The sequence below is a fragment of the Hirundo rustica genome, chromosome 15 (assembly GCF_015227805.2).
Source record: "Hirundo rustica isolate bHirRus1 chromosome 15, bHirRus1.pri.v3, whole genome shotgun sequence".
In the NCBI taxonomy this organism is placed as follows: Eukaryota; Metazoa; Chordata; class Aves; order Passeriformes; family Hirundinidae; genus Hirundo; species Hirundo rustica.
This window is the reverse complement of record NC_053464.1, coordinates 10,209,267-10,228,582: the sequence shown is the minus strand read 5'-3', so window position 1 is coordinate 10,228,582 and position 19,316 is coordinate 10,209,267.

Genomic DNA, 19,316 nt, shown 5'->3' with positions numbered 1-19,316 from the left:
GCCAGTGCTACAGGGGGAGAGAACGTGGATATTAACTACTCTACAGGACACTGGGAAGGCGGTCCATGCTTTCCCTCCCTCCCTCAAGCTCTGCCAAGTTCAGAACTACCAGCCACACCACAGATGGGAGAGGAATGGGGACCTGGCTTGTGTTTGACATTGTCTACCAAGGAGGGATGGTCATAGCCTTGGAAAGCTGCAGCTACATTCTGCTGTGGGCCAAGGCCACCCCCTCCAGCAGCAGTTCCAATGCTTTAAGCTATTTATTTGCCAGGGTGTGCTATTTAAATCCACCTCACTAATGTGCATCGCTGCTGCCAAAGGCAATTTTCTGAAGGAGTTTGGGGAAGAGGGAGATGGGAGAAAAGGATGCATTCCCACCCGCCACTCCCGCCCCGAGCCAGGAATGGAAAGCTGAGAGGTGAAAACTCAAGGGTTTCATTTAACAGAGTTAAAGCCTCCATTTCTGCACATTGTGGTGCCTGCACAATCATAGAGAAATATATCTTGGTTAAATTTTTGATGAGCTTTCGGCTGCTCTAAATAATTAACCAGGACCTCTCTCATTCGAACACGGGGGCAACTTTTCATGTTTCAAACGCTTCCCGCCTTAATCGCAAGGGAATCGCTCGAGTTACTCAGCTCTCGTGACAGACACATTTATTTATTTTCAACATCACTGGTCAAAACAAATGTTGAACCTTTATGCAGGAAGGGGAGAAAGCAGTTTCCTTTTGATCTCACTCCAGGTAAACCCCCAGGAGAAGTGTGTGTCTTGTTTCCAGTAGCCGAATAATAGAGATTGATAGGTTAATCAGTTCCAATACAATTTACAGAGCAGCAGTGTGCACTCAGATCCTGAGTTTTGACATTCCCCAAGTCCAGGATGTCCCAAAGATGTTAGTGCAGGCTATCACAGCACAGTTTTTGAAAGACAGATGCATTAATAAGGACAATTCTGTATCCCCTGATGGGAAGCAGAGGAGACTGATCCTGCTTTTGACAGGCTGCTTGTGTGACATTCAAACTACTGAAGTCAGCCCTGCTCCACCACCATGTAACAGCATGGAAAATGAGGGCTTAAAAACACTCCTTCTGTCCCTTCAATAAGTGTCACAAGGAGCTTGGATGTTGTCTTGTAGGGAAACCAGACTAACTTGTGAGTATATAAAGTGGCATTAAGTGTATTAAATATTGGATTCAGTCCCCTAATGAGGGACTTTGATCTTCTATCATAAGACTCAGATGTGAAAATTGGACTCTAAAAGCAGATTAGTAAAAAAGCTCCTTCCTAACCATTCCATTCTAATGGTGCCCAGCAAGTCACAGACTGAGCCCTGAATTCATGTAAAAACCTGTAATATGAAATTAGCTATGTCCACTCTGCAAGCGCAGCTGTCTGCAAAGGGGGAAGGGGCACGGAGGTGAGCCAGTGAAAACTTTGGCTTCAGGCCATTTTCCAGAATACCTGCCTGTGAGCTTCAATATCCCATCCCCAAAAATGGGACCCACATCACCCTGTCTCAGAGACATCACGGGAAAATAAACATATCTGAAATTGCAGAGGGCTTCAAAATACTGTAGACAAAGGAGCAGGCTGCACTGTCAGCTGAATTTCTAACAAATATCTACCCAGGGCTTTCAAACTTGTCAATAAATTCAGGATTAATGATCTCAGCTTGTGCCATTTTGTAACTCATTACTTTAGGCACAAAGCTGGCGAGCTTGTTTAGTCCTACATGACTCTTTTCTTCCTCTGGATGGTCACAGCAAAAATCCAAGCCATTTATTTCCCAGGAGCAGGTTACTGTTGTTTAGCTGTTACTATAACTGAGTTCCTATATATTCTGCTTTCACTAATTTGTACCCTTTTGCAGTGAAAACTGTCATAACTGCTCAATTTAAAATGCAGACTGCTTGAGAAAGGGCCTCCTGAGAAGTGACAGGTTTGGAGAAGTACTTCGTGTGCAGGAGAGCATTTTAAATTGGAAGCTCTCATGTTTCTGCAATGAGACTGGCAGAGCTACATGCTATTAAAATGAGAGTCTTACAGGATTTTCCTCAAGAAATGTCCTTTGGTGCTGGTCATGTCTTCCAATAGTTTCTGCAAATTGCAGACATAGGTCAAAATTCACTTATTTTTCATATGATGGTGGTGATGTCAGTGCTTATATTTGGCCATAGGTGCTACAAGCAGCAATCAAAATGAAGAAGATCAAAAGCAACAGAACTGGGTATTAAATGCTGTGGTTTCACTGTGTCAACAATTTCTTTGCTCCAGCTGGGCATCCAGACATTAAAAGCTAACTCAGAATCATCATCTTAAAACAGAGGCAGTATAAGATGTTCTTCTTTTCTGAGAGCATTGCACAAACAAACCGTGTTTGTGAGCCATTCCCATGGCGCATGAGGCAGGGAGGGGTGCTAATTGCAAAGGGAGACAAAGAGCTGCTTTTCTTCTCCAGCAATTGCTGCTGATCCCGGCTGTGTGCAGCTCAGTCAGGTGGCCACACCTCCACCACCCTCCCAGCACCAAGGACGCCTCAGGCTTGCTTTTCATCTTTGTGTGACCTCAAAGTTGGTCACAAAAAGCATCTGAGACTCCTCCAAGGTTTCCATCTTCCTCATCAAGATGCACTGAGCATTTTTGGAAATCTGGCCTTTAACCTGCCTGTGCCGCATCTCCTGCTCCTCTTTGCCTCTTTTCTGCCCAGTGCAGTGTAAATGCAATCCCTCCACAGCAGCTGATGCCCCCGAGCTCAGTGTTCATGGCAGGATGGGACCCCAATGTTATTTAGAATCCCCTTTACTCTAAACAAGAAAAAGTCCCCCATTATCTCAGCATCTTCTTGGCAGTGCTGGCTTAGTGGTTGGACTCCATAATCTTAAGGAGTCTTTTCCAAACTAAATGATCCCGTGATCTTATTCTGTCTTTTTTCCAGCTTGATTTTTATATATCTACATGTGTTAGGTCATTTACTATTTCTGTGGGCTAATGCATTGTCATATGTTCTGTTTCAGTAACACCCGAGTGTGATTTATTAATATGACAGACCACACTACAGTCTTCAATGCAGGGCTAATTTGTTCCCACTTTTTAATGCAGTTTCTCACATAATTTCCAGCATTCTGGAGAATAAGTACTTCTTTTAATCACCGTGTGCTGCATATGTAATTTTTTTCCTAGGTGAAATTTCTTTTTTAATGGAGGCTGGGTCACGAGAGAGCAATTATATGTGTTATGTGCATGTTATAGAGTAATTTAAAATCAGCTTTAGGTCAATCCTTTTTAATTATCTATTTTATCAACTGTTTTGGACTAGCAATTTGAATAATTGTGTTTGCCTAATACCTGGAATTGTAATTGCTTTTCGATGGCCTTTATTCTGATCCCAGTACCGGCGCACACTGCGCATGTTTGCATCTGTCTGCCCGGTGACGGGTTCGTGGAGACAGCTTGTATAACTTATTTATAAAATGACGGATTATTTTAGGATTTCTTGAAGTTCACTGACTGGAAATATGGAGGAACACCTGCTTGCTGCAGGAAGCTGAAGAGAATCTGCTAAGCTGAAGAGAAACTGCGTGAATTGGTGAAGAGCACTTTGCAAACGCGACAAAACCCCATGGGCCACCCCTGTGCTGGTGCAGGCGGCAGGCAGGGCTTCATGATGCCATTTTTTGGCTACAAAGTCCCTGCTTTTGGAATCAGATATGAGCAGGAAGGTTCCCAAAGCCTCACCTGGAGTCCACGGGGAGAAACAGCCTCCTCCTGGGGTTGGGTCAGCGCAGGAGCCAAGGGGAAGCGCTTTGAGTGGCACCTGGCAAAGCCCGGAGCACACGTGTCCTTCTGTGTCCTGCAAGCACAGAACCTCGTTGTCCTTCTCTTTGGGCTTGCTCAAGCAAACACTGCAGAGTGGCCCAGGGCTGTTTCCATCCCAGCCCTGAAGGTGCCAGCGTGTCACTGTAATTGCAGTGGGAGTGTCACTCCGAAGCCACCTGGCTGACCTGAAAGGACGAGCTCATCAGCAGGAGGATTCGCTGGTGTGGAGTCTGGGATGCCCAGCTAGAAAGAATAAGGAGAGCCTCTGGTAGAAATTAACCCCTGGTAGAAATTCCCGGCAGAAGGAGCAGGAATAAACAGGTGAATTGCCTCGCAGCAGCCCTAAGTGGGCAGAGCAGCGCTGCAGACACAGACTGAACTGCACAACCAGGCACTGAGCCCACCGAGCCCACAGTGCATCCCTGCTGCACCAGCAGCGGCCAGTGGGTGTGTACTGTGTGTACTGAGAGGATAGGCAATGGAAATAACCCTCTGCACCTCAGCTGATGAGGGATCTGCTTTTAAAAATAACTTACCACCTGTGCCTGAATGAAGCCGACCTAGACACAGCCTTCTGACAGACAAATAAACCACTGTGCACCTTCTTCAGAAGGCTGCTCTCACAGTCCCTTCCACAGATAATAAAGATACTTATCACATCACCCAAAAAGGAAGAGATTGGTTTACATTTAGCATCCTGAAATCCTACTCATAGAAACATCCATTTAGCAGCTACTTAATGGCTCCCTCGCTTAAAGGGCAACTTCTTTTCTACTCTGATGGGTGGTTTCATATCCTCCAGGTCAGTTTTTGGTTTCATTAAGCAGCCCTGTGTAAGTTAGGATTTTTGGCCCATAATATTCTGAGCTGTATTCAGCCACCAGTGAATATCAGTGTTTAAGCTCCGTGCCAGCTCTGATTACTATTCAGCCTGCTGGGTACAGCCTGCAGGGTACATGGCAAATGACCACTTTGGTGCCAGGCCAATCCTGGCCTGGACAAGAATGTTTAAAGCTTCAATGCTCATAATAAAGTAATATAGCAGCTTATCAGTTACGACGAAATTAGCTTCAGCATTGCTGCTGGATGCAAATGTACACAGCATTGACATTTATTTTCCTACCAAGAAAGACTTAATTTTGTTTTTGAGAATGACTAAGGTATTGGCATAGTGCTTTGTGTTTTTCAAATTGTCTCTATTTGAAAAATGAACTATCCCTCAAGGTAAATTAAATGAACCTTTTTCTTTGTTCTTTCAATCCTTCAGCTGGAAGCCTAGTGCTGTTCAGCTGGAACTGCATGTAAGCCAGAGATAGACAGGTTGCTCCTTTGAGCATTGACAAGAAGCATATAGACAAAAAAAAAAAGCAACCAAAAAACCTAGCAGGAATAAAACTGAACAATTCAGACTATCCTCATTGTCAGAAGAAGTGCAGGCACTTATCATGCACAAGAGGGGATAGGACTTGGTCAGACCACGTGAGGATGCCCAGGAGGTCACACAATTTCAGAAACAAAAAGAGAGAAGGGGACAAGTGGAGTGGCAGAAAGGATTGTAGCAGAGAGGCACAAACCCTAGAGGCCATTCCCACACCTGCTATCACCCCTTAGAAAAATTCTGTCTCCATTTAGACCCCATCATCCTGCTTGCAGCACCAATTTCACTGAACATGCCAGTGGTTTTTGAGTAGCTTGCTCCTCTTAGAAATTGTAAATGCTGTGGGGTGTTCCTCCATCAACCCAAAACTTTCCTCCTGGCTTTATCTGCCTCAATAATAAGAATGCACAGCACACAGAGTGTGCACAGTTCCCTCCAGCCCAGAACCAGAAGTGTTGGAGAGGACTCACCCTGACATCTTTGTGCCCAGCCCTGGAACAGAAGGGCTGCTGCCATCACTTCTGCTCTGCAGACACTCCTCTGGTGCTCTGCTTCCATGTGTTCTGCCTCTTTGGTCACATTTCCTACCTGCAAACACATTTTCTGCTTGTTCCCTTTGGCATCCTCTTTATCTGGGTGTGAACACACATGCCCGTGCACGCTTGTGTGCTTTTTCCATGTATTTTTACATGTGGCTGTGTGTTTGTATTTCCCTTGTGATTGTTTCCTTCCTGCTGCACTGAAAAGCTGTAAACACTCCAATTTCTTCTGGCACCCAGAAGCAGCTATGATTACATCCGTGCGAGTTTGGTGATAACAGCTGACACATCCATTTCTGATCACAACTTCTGTGGGCAGCCTGCCTCTCACTCCCTAGCTGGTAAGGAAAAATAAGGGCTCTTCACAAAAGATAAAACTGCTTGCACTCACCTAGGGAGATGCTGAGCTCTGAGACAGGTGAGCTTAATGCTAGGATTGAAGTCACACAGTGTTAAGCTGAAAGTTACAAACACATTTTTAGGTGTATTAGGATCAGGTCGTTACAAGGCTCTTAAAATAAATTCCAGAAGTTTTGCTTATATAGTAAAATGATATAGTTAAACTGAAGTGGCATTAAAAAAGTATATATTGATGCGAAAAGACTTTTTTCTGTAATTGCCCTCTGTCTTCCCATATATAGATGTTCACAGCACTTAGTTCAGAAATGATGCAAATTTGGTGAACACCAAAGTCTTCAGATTTCTTCAGCTAGATAAATATTACAGATACCTCTATGTTTTCTTATCAGAAGCAGCACTATGATTAGAGACAGGTCATTTGTGTTCTAAATATGAATGCATTGCAGTATACATTAATCTAACCCCAGCTTCATTTAAAAAAATAAAAAGTTTAAAAAATACTGTGACTCAGAAACTGATATTGGAAATTTAACAGCTGAATTTGACTGGGTGGGTGTATTGCGGCACTGAAACTCCAGTGCTAAAGGAATGGACGGATAGGTTCAAGGAAATAACACAGATGAGGGAGATTTCAAAGCCAATGGTTCCTCTGACATTGAAAAGGATTTCCCCTTGCACAAGCAGTTGCACTGCCAGGACTGCAAAAGGGAAGCTGTTCCCTGCCTACTCTGCATATCAACAGTGCTTAATTTATCTTAACTTCAGCCACTGGGCCTGAAACTCTCTCAGGCACTTGAGAGGTTCTCTAAGATCAAACATAGATTTTCATATCTATTTGATTTAGGTTTTATTGAATATTATCATTAAAACCCATGACTGAAATCAGGTTTTACTGGCTGAGAATGCTCACAATTTGCCAGGTGCCCTTCATTTACAGCCCAGCATGACATGGAAATGCAGGGCAGTGACATCTTCCCCATCAGCAGACAACTCACACCTTGGCTGCAGGTGTTGAGGGTCTGAGGCCAGCATAAAGCAGAGATTATCACAGAGACATCCCAGACTCACTCAGGCCTGGTCTAAGAGGAGGGCTGAGGTGGCAGCAGATCTGTCTCACCCCCAGGTCCTTGCCTCTGTAGGTACAAATAGGGATGTACCTCCATGCACCTCCATCCCTGTGGGCAGGGACGTGGATCCAGGAGCCACCCAGGAATGGAGCAGCCAGAACCAGCAAATGACAGAGCCAGCATGGTGCCATCAGCTGGCTGTGACCACAGAGCTCCCCCGTGGCTTTCAAAACCTCTTGCCCACCCAGTTTCCAGCGGAGCCCCAGTTTCCAGAGCTGTCTGCTGGGTTGGTTTCCCGGGTTTTGTTCCAGGAGACGCGTTGCAGGCCTGTCCTTCCTGCAGGACCCCAAATCATGCCAAAAGCTGCACTGTGCAATTGTGGCATGCCCCAAAACTCCTGGTGTAGTTACAGCCCAGCCCAGCAGAGCCATTATCATCTATTGAGTCCACACAGCACAGCGTTTTTGTCCCCCCAGGCTTTAACTGCACTCAGAACATCTCCAGGGGCCCTGCAGACTGAACACAACTCCAGTGAAGAGCTCTTTCTTGGAAGGGACCAGCAGGACTGTGAGCGAGCAGGGTGAGGTTCGTACAAACTGTGTCACAAACAGCAGAGAGGGACCTGCAGTCTGCAGTGAGAGCAGTGTGTGAGGCAGCACACAGAGACCGGCTCTTCCGAACCCCTTCCAGCCCTGCTGCTTCCTGGGCAGGGTTTGAGTCAGGACTTAAAAGCAGCAGGGTGCGTGGACAAGTCCCACTGCAGGACTTTTTGGCAAACTGAGGTGGTTTGAGCAGAATGGAGCTCAGTGATCAGTCCTGTTCTACCGCTGTGCTGTTCAGAACCACGTACTCCATCTCCACAGAATTACAACAAATAGCTATCACCCCTTCTTGGGGAGTCAACATTCAAACAAAAATAACACATTTGAGGCGATTTTTTAAATCTTTTTTTAGCTGTATCAGAATGCACTGGCGCTGCTTAATCTTTTGCTGATTGAATTTAGAGTTTGGCTTCTAAAATAAGGGCACGCTCAAGTTCTTAAATTCCAGGAGCACAAACAGCAAGTGAAGTGCTTGCAAAGCAGCTTTGCTGACTGCACCTGCTGGGCTTTGCTGCTCCTGGGGAGCGTGTGCAGGAACAAAAACACCCAAGAACTGGGGAAAATTCTGCCTGCATCATCACAGCTTTGCAGATTCTGGTAATTTTATTTTTTGTGAGTATGAAAACACGTTTATGGTATGTTTGCAAACACGTGTGGATAATTTTTACATGCTGCCTTTGAAGAGGCATGAAGGAGGTGAACATGGAAGGGCTGAACAACACCTGGTGGTGGTTTCATATGAGATGCTGAAGGTGATGTTTCTTGCATAACAAATCTCCTGTAAGAAGCTGAATGAAGCCCTGAGATGATTTTGAGGCTTTAAATGAAACAAAGTTAAAACCATGCAGTATTAGCTTTATCATGTTAAAGGTATTTTCTATCTCTGCATATACTTATAATTCTTTTCGTTTTCACAAACAAAACTTTGAACAACAGACATACTCTATAATAATACTTTAAAAAAACCTCTATACAGAAAAAAAGAAGCAAGATTAGTTTTTACTTCCATCTAAAACTTACCTGGTTGTCCTTTAACTACAGGATATGAAGAGCCATAAAAGCTGCCACCTTTCTGAACTTGGAGAAGTGCAGAATGGGTGCACATCTTCATGAGGTGCAGAAGGATCTGGGCCCAGGTGATGCTCTTCCCATCTCTGCTGAAGAGCTGCAATATAATAAACAGTTCAAAGGGGTCAGAATCTGTAGTGAGATTAAAGGCCAGGAGCAGTACATACAGCTCATGAAAAAGAGAACAGACAAAGCGGCTTCCTACCACCTGTTGGATCTGGTAGTTTTACAGCCTATTTTCTGTACAATTTTAGCTCACAAGAACAATTTAATAATTTATTCTGCATCGATATCCAGACCTGGAGATCCTATAAACAGCCTCCCTGTTTCAGATGGAGATTTCCCAGCACAGGAGGGCTGGATGCTCTTCAGACCGGGCACCCATCATTACAGAGGATGGGATTTAAAAACTGAGACACCTAGAATTTTCAGTCTTGATCAACACCCAACAGACTCCTCTGTTTGAATCTCTAATCCCACCATTAGGCACAAAAGTCTATTCAAAAAAAATGTGGGTTTGGACACTCCACCTTTTTCCAGTTTTAAATTATCTTTATAAATCACACAAAAAGATGTTCTCTGAGAGTAACCTGACTTACACCAGCCTGAATGTGGCATCTCATCCTCTGCAGGTACCACTTGCACAGGTTTGTTCCGCGCTACTCAATTAGCAGTTTGTCAAATATCTCTCCCTAACAATACATTAAATATCAATGTAAAGAATACAAACTATCTCACTTGTCTGCATCCTCAGTATCTGAAGTTGTGCTGATTTATTCTGGAGCAGGCAATGCTCCTTGGAGAGCCAGAGCGTAGATACAGGGTGTGGAATGGCTGGATGAGCCCAGCCTGTAGAGGCATGGGGCATTAAAATATATTTTGTTATTTTTCCCCTCTAGGACATTCTCTTTGCTAGACCAGGCTAGTGGGTGACACCCTTATGTAGACACAAATTAATTGTTGATGTGGATACTTCCAGCCCAGGCACAGATGGGGGTTTTTTCTGTGTTGTTTAGTCCAAATGAAGCAAATCTAAAGGAAGAAGGAAAGGCAGGAATATTCAGTTGCAGTGGGAAGCAGTTTCCTGGGCTATTCTTGCCCCAGGCACGGCTGGAACAGATTCACTGGTGCCACGCTGAGTCCCTCCTGCACCCCTAGGTGCCACCTTTTCACCCTGCCACCCATCCCTGTCAGACACTGCAGCAGTGATCCACTGCCCCCAGGCATCCAGAGAGAGGGGCCAGGAGAGGGTGGTGACCCTGGGGCACAGCGTTCTGTGTGCCTTTGGCTGGTGCCAGCGTGCCTTTGGCTGGTGCCAGCGTGCCTTTGGCTGGTGCCAGTGTGCCTTTGGCTGGTGCCAGTGTGCCTTTGGCTGGTGCCAGTGTGCCTTTGGCTAGTGCCAGCGTGCCTTTGGCTAGTGCCAGCGTGCCTTTGGCTGGTGCCAGCGTGCCTTTGGCTGGTGCCAGCGTGCCTTTGGCTGGTGCCACCCGTGCCCCAGGACTCAGAGGTGCCCCCAGCCTCTGGCTGAGTTCACAGCCCAGCAGGGAGTGGTGGCTCCAGCTTCTCCCACCCACAGCACTCCGAGTGCCACAGCCCAGCACTGCTGTCAGCTGCCAGGCACAAGTCAATCTCTTCTGCTAAAGCTAATCTCTTCATAGCAGCATTCGTACATAAATTAATGAAAGATCAGAATATAAAGATGTTCATTTTTGATTAGTTGCCCATTTACAGGAATTTCAGTTAAAACTGTTTAGTTTTATCATCACTAGATAAAAATAAGCGTGACAGGACATTTTAGCCTCTGGATTATGTAGATAACACACAGAAATGTCATTTACATTTTCATTCTTTTCACAGAGCAACAAACCCATGCTTGCAAGCAAATTAAAATTCAGAACTTAATTGGATTTTTATATTCTCTTTAAACAGGTAATATTGTTTTTCTTCTTTTTATTATTGTATCTGAACACTGGATTTCATTTTGAGAGTGTGCCACTGAAGGTGAGAGGCCCTTTGTGCTAAATGGTTCATTTAACACCATTAAAATCTACGTTTCTCCAACACGTTTGAGGATTTAGATTGTAGAATGCCAGCATTTCAGTATTGTTAAACAACAGAAAGGCTATGGAAAATTACTTTCTTGGGTGTATTCACGTATATACTTATGTGTGTATATATAGCCACACAAACACATGCACATACATTATTTATCTGCTTGCATGTGCAGAAATACACTTATACACATGTTTATATATATGTAGGTATATCTATACATACAAATGCAGACAAAAGGTTCCAATTCAACTCTGCACACTCACAATTTGCAATAACTTGACAAGTGATTTGAGAAAAAAAAACCCAAACACATATTTTGTTTATTTCTCAAAACTTACTATGATATGAAAACAGTGGGAATAATTCAATATTTCCCCTCTTCTTTTTTTTTTTCTTCTTCCTTCTTTCTGCTTATCAGAGCTTTACCAAGGTGGCACTTTCTGATCCTGTATATAAGACCTGATCTCTGATGGCAACAGTAAAACCCAGCCTCTGCAAATGTAGATTGCAAAACCCAGGTCTCCCATAGCCCACTGAGGGGAAAGTCATACTCAAGAGTAAGAAATATCTGTGAGAAAACTTCATATTTTCATTGAAGAAGATACTGAGAATGGGGCTCTGGCAGAAAACAGCATTTTTAATGGTGAGCAGAGAGAAAAGTCACCTTGATGAGGTCACCTCCAGGTGATGCGGCCACTTCCTACCGTCCATGTTGGAGAGGAGCAACAGTCCCAACAAATCTGCACTTCAGATCTCACAACACAGCTCTGTTCTGTGGGCCTGGAATGGAAGGTTTCACTCCAGACAACGCATTTGCCTTCAGGAAAATATCTGAAACGATGAAGATGTTAAAAGATGAGAACACTTCTTGGCCAGCAGTTCTGGCTTCTCCCCTGAGAGCTCTTGGCACAGTGGGAATCAGGGAGGCCATCCCTGTTGTGTCCCCAGGCAACACGGTCCTGCTTTATCCCAGGGTGACAAAAGACTTCTTGCAACTGTCCATCCTCCCACTCATGTAATGAGCCCTTCGTGACCCTGAAGAACCCGCTGAAGTGGAAGCATGATTCAAAAACCCTCAGTGTTAAACTGATGCCTTGGGAAGGCTGAGCTGAAACAGAGCCTGGACAGAGCCAGAGAATAAAGCAGATATTTGTTGAAAGATAAATTTATTAGATATTTACTGAAAGGCCTTTAGGGTACACCTTGGGCAGGACAGGAGCCTGGCCAGGACTACACCCAAGATGGACCCAAAATGGTCACAAAATGGACAAACAGTCACGAGGTCTTACACTTTTATAAGTTTGGGTTCATTTGCATATTGGGGTTTAATTATTACAACCTGAAGCTATTACAGCTTCAGTTTGAGAAGTCCCATCCTTCTTGTTCCTCCCTCCAGTCCACCTGAAAGTCGTCCTTGATCTTCAGCAGGAAAAGGATTTGTTTTTTCTCCCTACTCTGGGAAGAGAGCTCACTAACACTTAATATGAGGCTCAGAACTGCACCCCTAGGCAGCAGAGAATCTGAAAAACATGAAAACTAAAAGTTAAGGCATCAAAACAAACAGGCTCACACTAATCCCAGCCCTTCCTTAGCTCTGGTTACCTCTGGTCAGCGCGGGTCTAACACCACACCCACACCTGAAAACCTCAGCAGGGCAGATCTGTGTGGGGTGAGGCAGGAGCAGAAAGGCATTGCTAACTGAGAGCCTAATTATGAAACTGCCAGTACCTTTGGGAAATAACTGACCGCAAATGTCAGCTCATCAGCAGGGTTGGAGCATTCTTGCTGAAGAATAAAATTCTCAGCGTTGAAACCCTGCACTTCACATTGTATCATTTTCAAGTGCATGACTTAAAGCTGATCATGCCAGACATCCTCCCATATCTTTTGTGTTTTCCCTTCTGAAGCTGGTGATGCCAGTTTTAACACCTGCCACGAGCACAGAGGTGTGTAAATTAAAAATGTGCCTTGTCTCCTCTGCGTTGACCTTCCTCACAGATTATTACTGCGCTTACATCCACCTGAGGCAGAATCTCCACACATTCAATGCAAGAAATGCAGGCATAAATATGCAACAAATCCCTTGCGTCATTTGCCCCTCGCTCTATGAGTTGTGATTGCAACATGAGTAAGGACTCGGAATTACTTTTCAAAAATTAACCTTTTCAGCACTGACACCTAAGTAATAAAGAAGTAATCAAGGAATAAAAGTGCCAGTTTGGTGCTACTTCTTCAGGATTTTGCCTGCCTAGTTCTCTGCATTCCTTGAGAGCTCAGAATCAAGCATATGAGTCTGTCAAAAAGCCATTTTTTCCTTATTTCTGGCCAGAGTTAAAAAAAAAAAAAAAATTAAATGAACATATACAAAGAAAATCTGCTCCCACCGGGATATCAAATCTAGCTTTGTAGTCATCAAAGCTTTGTCTAATTCAAATTACTTTGGCACAACTGTCAAAATTTGCTCTTCCCTGCTGATTCATCTCAGATGTGTGGCATTTTTCTCTTCTGATTCGCCAGAGATGGGCCTGGCCAGCCTCACTCACATGTGATTCCAGCACAGATCTGTGCAAGGTGGGACAGAACCATGAACTGCTCTCCCATCCTCCTTGCCAGCCTCGCACTCTGTTGGAACATCCAGAGAACATGGACATGAAAGAGGCCCACAGAAACAGTCACAGAGGAAGTAATTTTTCATTTTGAAAGAATTTTCAAAGCATTTTTACCCCTCTCCTTTTTTTTGTTTTTGCTTTTAATTAAAAAAAATTCTGGTATAGTAATAAGTCAAAGTTCTCTTTAAAGCACAACCTCCTATGAAGCTAAAAAGTAGAACACAGCTGGCAGGAGAATATTTTATTTGTATCTCCAATGTGTTGGTTGGGAATCCCCAGTGACGATGCTGATCCATGCCATGATCAAAAACCCCAAAACCAGTGATGGGGTTTGGGATTTAAAGGCCTGTTAAAATTAAATAGAAACTACAGATGTACTTCTCTTGCAGTTGTAGTTTTCTTGGTACCATTTTTTAAAAAAATGAAGACTTTCTGAGTATACCCAGTCCCTGTTTCTCTGGCTGTGGTGTAAACAGTTAAAACCAGCTCTTTTTGTTCTGTGCAAGTGACTGGAGTGACCTGCAGAGTGCTCAGCACCACCAAGCCACATAATTCTATTAGAAAAAAGGATACCCATCAGCTTTTGACCAGGCACTTTAGCTAATTGTATTAATAGCCTAAGTGAAATGCAAGTGCTCTCCAAAAGGAAGATACATTTATCAATAACCCTCTGTAGGGCTGGAGGATGGAATTATTTCTGTTTTCCAGAGGACAGGGAGGGCTGCTAAGGGATTTACCCAAAGTCACACCAAAGTTCAAGGTTCTGTCCAGCCCCTCCTTGGCTTGCGGGTTTGGAGTTTCTCCTAACCCCAGTGCAAGGTAAATGCGGGGTCTGTAAGGAGCCAGTGGCTGTCAATCCTGCAGGGAGCTGTTACTGATCACTAAAATCCAGCTCCCAAGACGATCCATGGAGCTGCAGAGCCGTGCAGAAAGCAGCTCGTCAGCAGCGCCAGCAGGGAGGAGAATTCACCGTGAGACTGCAGAGCTGAAACACTTCAAAATGTCAAGGCAGGATGACAACCCACAGGCAGAGTTGTCTCTGCAGAGTTAGGACGTTTTGTGGAGAACACGTCCCACGCAGTTGTGCTGGTGGTGTGACTGCAAACACGCTCCTCAGCGGCACAGCCAAGGCAGGGCCTGGGCTCCCGGCAGGTTTGACACCAGAGCACCTGGGGCCATCCCGGTGGGGATGCAGCTGTGGCGGGGGGAGTGCCCAGTGCAGCCCAGAAATGATGTGGGTTGTGATTCTGGCTCTCACACAGCATCTCTTATCCCCTGGGTGCACCTGCTCTGGAATAAACTTCTGCAAGAGGCAGATACATGCATTTAAATAAACTTGTTCCTGAAGTCATTAGCAATACTTGGGAGAAAAAAAAAGAAATATATCTTTTCCCAATTTTAGAAAACTTTGTGTTGTTGAAATGGTTTTCTTCTTGAACGTCTAATATTGTCACTTAAGGGAAAAGCAGCAGCAGGAAAAAGGTGTCAAGAAATACCATTTCAAGTCACAGGTCATAATCACTGGGAAACTGAGAGGAAGCTGATGTTATCCTCTTCACTGAAAGGAAAACAGTGGGGAAAAGTTCCTTTCTTTCACTAGCTACAAACTAATTTTATTTCATCAAATTATACTTTTAAACAGACGTCAATGGATTGATCATAAATCTAACTCCTTCAAGACAGACAGTTGAGTAAGGCTGATTTAAAATCACAGAGGTTTTTTGTATGCCAGTGTATGAAAGGACTTCATTCAGCTGCGTGATTTCATAGTTTTAAGGTTACTGTAGCAAGGGGTTTATGGCCATCATATTGCCCCTAGACAAGCCCAGTTTAAGTCAACACAGCTCTGTATTCTGGAGTTACCAAGTACATGTATTTTGCATACTTCTGCTTCCCTCCCACCCCACATCCCCCCCCAAAACCAGAAAATTCTACACAATGCTCGTAACAATCTCGACACCTCTGGCTCTAAACCCCTCAGAAGCGTGCTGCAGGAGACACCAATGTTCCTTGCACTTATAGAAGTGTGGCCAGGTACATTAATGAGCCATTAAAATGTGCCACCTGCCCGTGGCTGTTGCCGGGAGCTGTTGGAGGCAAGGCGCGCTGTGACTCCGCTCTCGCTTGCAGAGATCCGTGTGACGCCTCGAGACTGAACCCACTTTAACATTTTCTGCCTGGTGAACGGATTAATTTGTAGCAAGATCTGAAAGCCATGGATTTTCCAGACCTTATCTCCAACCTTAAATATCAGCTCAATATCTCTAATGGCTCAGAGAGGGGGAAGGGAGGAGGAGCGTGCCCTGTGTGCGGTTTGTGCGCGCTCCTCCAGACGCTCCCGTTTGTTGTTTCGCCGCATCACCATCCCATGCAGCATCTCAGCACCAGCACTGGCAGCTCCCTGCAGGATCATCCTAATCCCAGCTATCAAACCCAGCTTGATTTGGGCCGTTCATTGTCCCCCCTGCGCTCCCCAGACATAGCTCAGCTACAGCTGCTCAGGTCAGATCGAGTTTTGAAGGAGCACAGAAGGTCACCAGCAGCTTACAGCAAATCTCCAGCTGATTCTGGGCCAAAAAACTACTGCTTCTCCCCAGAAGAAGTCCAGCTCTCTGGTAGGTTTGCCAGCTTCTACCTCTTTTCTTAAACTGGATCTCAATTAGGTAGTCACGCATCCACACTGTTCAGAAACTGAGTGCATTTTCTGCTGGACCAACTCTAAAAGCTTTGACAGGAAGCAGTGAATGAGCCCAAAATTAAGCTACGAAATACTCTTTATCTACATATTACCACACAGGAATTGACAGGTAAAAAATACACTCACAAGTGTTATAACAATAAATACAACCTAAAGGGGAAGAAATACTTTTTTCTTTTTTTGTTCTGGTCTCTGGACTTCTGAGACATAGCCCTGCTTTGAAAATGCTGGTTTAGAATTCATTAAGAAACAGGAGCCAACAATCCCAAAATTTCTCCTCTTTCTTCTTGAAAACCCAATCACAAGTACTGCATGATTTTAATGCACGAGAGATTTTGATTTTTCCAGTAATCCTGCTATCTAGTTGTGTTGCTTTAATTAGCTATCAGCAGCACTTAATTTATTTCTAGTGTATTGTTGCCAGCTTTTTACATATCTCTCCCAACTTGTGAAAAAGTCTCAAAAATAGACCTACAAAAATTAATCTTCCTGTTCCCTGTGCAGAGATATTGAAATGGTAATTGCATTCTTTATACCTCTAAAACCTGGTTCTACTTCTAGATACTTATCTGAAAGCCCAATGAAATTGTGTGATAGCAATTGCTGATGGTACTTACACATTACTGGAAGTTATTGAGATCTGATAGTAATCATGATATTGTAAAATCTTCACACAGTGAGGCCACAGTTCATCAGTGCTTTTGATTTTTATAGTGAAGGGTGATTGCCTGGACAAATAAACTCCAAGTGCTAATTCTTAGCATCGTATTACCTATACTTATTATAGCACAAGAAAAAAAATCTGGTTATTTCAAAGGTTCTATACTCAACTGGCAACACAGCAATTTCTTAAAACCCCATACCTTAAACACAGACCGCTCCCCCGCAAACAGGTGGGTGATGTGGTCAGATCCCACTTCACTCCTCTCTGGAATTCACTTCCCACAGAATCCCTTCTGCTCAAAAGCCCACAGACTGCCAGGATGTGCTTGCAGTTGGTTGCTCACCCCTTGGAAAGATCAGACCCATTTTGAGACTCTGATTTCAGCTTTATCTTTGGGGGTTTCTCAGAGGAGTTCTGTGATGCGGGGTCTGGCACAACCAGCCTCCCCTCAGTGCTGGGATGTGTCACCCTCACACACCAAACACTCCTCCAGCAAGGAGGGTGGTGGGCATTTGTCCTTTGATGTCAAGTTATCTGAAGATTTTTTCCACAGATCCAAGCCAAGAAAAGCTAAGCAACAACTATCAACAGTTTAGCTGGAGGCTAAACCTTCCTCACCTGTGACCCAGACAGGCTCTCCAGCAAATGGAAATCTTCTGGAAATTCAGAATTTTTGTTCCAGAGAAAAGTGCAACAGAAAAAGAAAGAAATGAACAGGTTACACTCTTAAAGACTCCTCTAGTTCTTGGATTTATTTCAGTATTGTCTGGCAACTTCTCACAATAAGCAGTTTCAAATGGCCTAAAGTAATTGCAGAAAGAAACCCTACTAAGAGACCCTGATGAAGAAAACTATTAAAATTATATATGCAGTTTGCTTTGATGAATCTCCCCACTTCACGTTTGCAGCAAATAATATAGTTCCATCTTGTTTTATCCTTTCACCAGAAGTGTGAATTATAGTCCTATAAATTCACCCTTACTGTCAATTAAATTGAATAAATATTGTGTGAGTGAATTAGGAAGGGATACAAAGCAATTCAATACCAGGGTTAGCTATGGAGAGGACTTTTTGATGAACATAAATTGATACAATTAAAATAAATTTGCTTTTATGTTCCTAAAGTAGATGCCCTGGAAAACAAACACAGGGCCAAATCTACCATCTTTCCTCAGATTAAATGGGAGCTTCCTGCTCTCTGGGATTTCAGATATTTCTAAGGCTGGAAGATAGAGCCTGCTTTGTTAAAGGAATGTAACAGAGATAAAACTTCACCTTTTTGTTAAGTTTAGTTTTTCCCTCTACCATCACTTTCCTTTTACAGAAGGAAACGAGTAAATAAAAAACCTTTTCAACATTATTCTTTATGGGCTAGCAGTAACCAGTCAGTTGCTTCTGTGAGTTCTCATTTGTGCAAGTTGTGATGCAGTCAAATGTCAAGACCACATTTAAAATCAACGTGCAAGGTGAGGAAAGCATTTTTACTGTTGCAAAATCTCCCTCTCCCTCTTTCTTTTTGTCCCTGGAACATCAGCGATGGGCTGACCATCATTTTGGACTGTGTAAGGATAGGAGAGATGAATCATGCAGCCCAATCTCCTACCTGATAGCACACCATGCTTTTCCTCACCTTCTCCTGGGCTTGCCTACAGTGCCAAGCTGGAGCCCCATTGTCTTTGTCAGACATATTCTCCAAATCACCTTCCATTTCAAGAGTTCTCCCTCACATGGCAAAATTATTCGGAGAGGATGTTTTTGTGAGCGCAACAGCATCATTGACAATTAGTGCCTTTGGCATCCCCTCTGCAGAGAGAGGAATTTCACTCTGTGGATAAATAGAGAGCTTAGGTTTCCAGCGCTGTCAGCCCTTAACAAACAATAAATGCACACACCAGTGTAGAAGGGAATATAAATCAGAACAGCAACTTGAAGGCTCTTTCTTAATAACACAATGCATGTTTATCTCCAAGAAAAGAACGCCCAGCAGCTAGCAAACACCACGAAATTCCCACACAACATGGCATTGTCTATGGCTCTTAGAAAGGTAAAACATGCTTGAATAGATGTTAGTGCTCTTAACACCAGAGGCCTGCATGCTTAGAGAAAGGCAATCACAGCACACTGCCTCTCCCGAGGCACTACAAACAATTGTTCCTTATAATTGCAAGCATAAGATTTAAAAACCTTTTCATTGCCTTGATGAGTTGGTTTGCAAACTGGCAGCGTACCAGCCACTGGCTTAGGCTGTGTGGCACCATATGGACAGTCCTTAAATCCCAAAGCACACGGCTCCACCCTCAGAGGATGATGCCTTTGATAAAGGCAGATCGCTGGGAAGCCTGATTCCATGATTTACAGGATGCTTTTAGGATGAGGCAGTTCTGCTCCTTTGAGGGAATAAATTTTTCCCTTCTCTCCCCCATCCCCTTCTCTCCTCTGATTTTTCAAGGTTA